The sequence below is a fragment of the Arachis ipaensis genome, chromosome B01, assembly GCF_000816755.2.
Source record: "Arachis ipaensis cultivar K30076 chromosome B01, Araip1.1, whole genome shotgun sequence".
Classification (NCBI taxonomy): Eukaryota; Viridiplantae; Streptophyta; class Magnoliopsida; order Fabales; family Fabaceae; genus Arachis; species Arachis ipaensis.
Genome location: NC_029785.2, coordinates 71825163 through 71828040, shown reverse-complemented (window position 1 = coordinate 71828040; position 2878 = coordinate 71825163).

The following is a 2878-nucleotide window of genomic DNA, read 5'->3' as shown; positions in this document are numbered from 1 at the left end:
GCTCTATTGTTTATTTGCAATTCAACTGATAAACATAATTGACTTCCTGACTAAGATTTACAAGATAACCATAGATTGCTTCAAACCAACAATCTCCGTGGGATTCGACCCTTACTCACGTGAGGTATTACTTGGACGACCCAGTGCACTTGCTGGTCAGTGGTACGAGCTGTGAAAAGTGTGATTCACAATTCGTGCACCAATTATTAAAGGAATTGTTTGACAATTATATATTACTTTTTAAAGGGTTGCTTGCATGTTCAATTTAATACTTTCAATAGCTTATTTACCATACTTGCTATGTGTTTGTGAAAAAGCCCGTATGGCATTGTGCACTATTTTTTGATTTCTTTCTATCTACTAGTCTAAATGCTTGCTTTTCACAAAACCCTTTTTTATATTTTATTACTTAAATATAATTGTTATTACAAACATGTTGTTAATTTGAAAGACTTGGTAATCTAACTTGGACATTGAATGCTTGATCTATGCTACTCATGCCTTTGCCAGCATGCCAATAAACATCTTGCATTTAATTGTCATTACATGCACTTGCTATATTTCCATTGATGAACTTTTCACATGTAGTCATGACCATGTGTTAACGTCATTCCTCTTTATTGTGCATTGATTACCACCTTTCCCGCTCTCTTCCTTGCTCTAACCCTTAGCTTTAAAAGTTACTTTCTTTTTTCCTTTTCAGGATGGCCACCAAAGAAGGGTAAAGAGAAAGCTACCCCCAAACGACCGGCAAGGAAAGAAACAAAAAGAGCCACAGCTGAGGAACCACAATCCCCATCCACTTGCACATCTTAGCATGCACCGAGGACGGTGTAATCTTTAAGTGTGGGGAGGTCGATACCGACTTCCAGGGGTTAGTTACCTTCTTTTCAACGCCAATACTCTATTTTCTTTGTTTGTTCATTGTTGCATTTGCATATTTAATTGCATGTTTGTTTGATTTTATGCATTTAGTTACTACTTGGTTGAAGTAATATTTTTTTTTCAAGAAATTTTTATAGTATTTCACTAATTTAAATTGAAAAAAAAATTTTTATGTGTTAAATTTGTTTGAAGTTGTATTTGGAACATGGTTTTTGAGCCAAAGAACACACAACCCATGAGATTTTGAGCTTATTTACATGGTTACATTATTTAACCATAAATTTTTATTCTTGTGTGTTTTCTTCTCTATGATTGCAATCTTTGCTTTGTTTCAGTCTATATGTCCAATATTTAGTGTATTTACATGCTTGCATATGATTGAGGCCATTACTTGTTATTAGCTCACTTATCCCAAATAAACCTACCTTTTACATCACCCTTGTTAGCCACCTTGAGCCTTTTATCTCCATTTATTCTGTTCTATAACCACATTACTAGCCTTAAGCAGAAAAACAAAATAAAAATCCCAAGTTGAATCCTTGGTTAGCTTAAGATAGATATTGTGTATAATTTAAGTATGGGGAATTTTATGGGAACATGGGATGATAGAAAAAAAAAGGAATTAAATTGAATAACTTATTTGAAAATTAGGGAAGTATGCTCATGTGAAATCAAAATAATTAAATTACCATGTGCATTGAAAAAAAAATTATTAAGTAATTAAATAAGGGGATACAAAAAATAAATAAATAAATAAATAAATAAAATAAATAAAATAAAAAAATAATATTACCCCAAATGCAAAATAAAAAAAAGAATCAATGCACATGGGACAAAATTCAAAAATAAGTTTGATACATGAGCATGTAATACAAAAGTGGGAAAAATTTGGGTAGCTAGGTAAAGCATTTTAAATTATATAAAGTATGTATATGTTAGGTGAGATCACGCAGACGCGTGACCTGGCAAAAATGCAATCCACGTAAACGCATGGACGACGCCTCCGCGTCACTTTGCCGCGACCTGAACGTAACAGAAATCGCTGGGGGCGATTTCTGGGCTGTTTCTGACCTAGTTTTTGGCCCAGAAAGCACAGATTAGAGGCTATAAAGTGGGGGAATGCATCCATTCATTAACACGTCTTCCATCATTCACTTTTCATAAATTTAGATGTAGTTTTTAGAGAGAGAGGTTCTCTCCTCTCTCTTAGGATTTAGGATTAGGATTCCTCTTAAAGGAATTAGGATCTCTTATTATTTCAACTTTATTATTTCAACTTATAATTTCTTCCGAGTTCCAGGTTCAATGTCCTTTTTATTTATTTTATCAATTTAGCTTATGAACTCTTTATGTTTGGATTAATTTCCTTTTATTAAATGCAATTGAGGTATTTCAGATTTATGATTCTTATTTAGCTTTTTTATATTCTTGGCTTTAATTGATTAACTGGAGGCTCTTGAGTTATCAAACTTATCATGATTGATTGTTATGTCTGCTAATTGAATTGAATTCCACTAACTCTAGTCTTTCCTTAGGAGTTGGCTAGGACTTGGGGATCTAACTAATTAGTCCACTTGACTTTTCCTTGCTTTCGTAAAGGTTAACTAAGTGGGATTAACTTTAATTTTCATAAGAATAACTAGGATAGGACTTCCGAATTTTCATACCTTGCCAAGAGTTTATTTTATAGTTATTTATTTATTTTACTTTTCATTTAAATTACTTGTTCCTTACTTTCAAAACCCAAAACACTGTTTTCCATAACTAATAATAAAAATACCTCCCTGCAATTCCTTGAGAAGACGACCCGAGGTTTGAATACTTCGGTTTATAAATTTTATTGGGTTTGTTACTTGTGACAACCAAAACGTTTGTAAGAAAGGATGATTGCTTGGTTTAGAAACTATACTTGCAATGGGAATTTATTCTGAATTCTAAACCGTCAAGCATCCGTTCTTCATACGTCCCTTTGAATCTTCACTTGTCCTTGAAG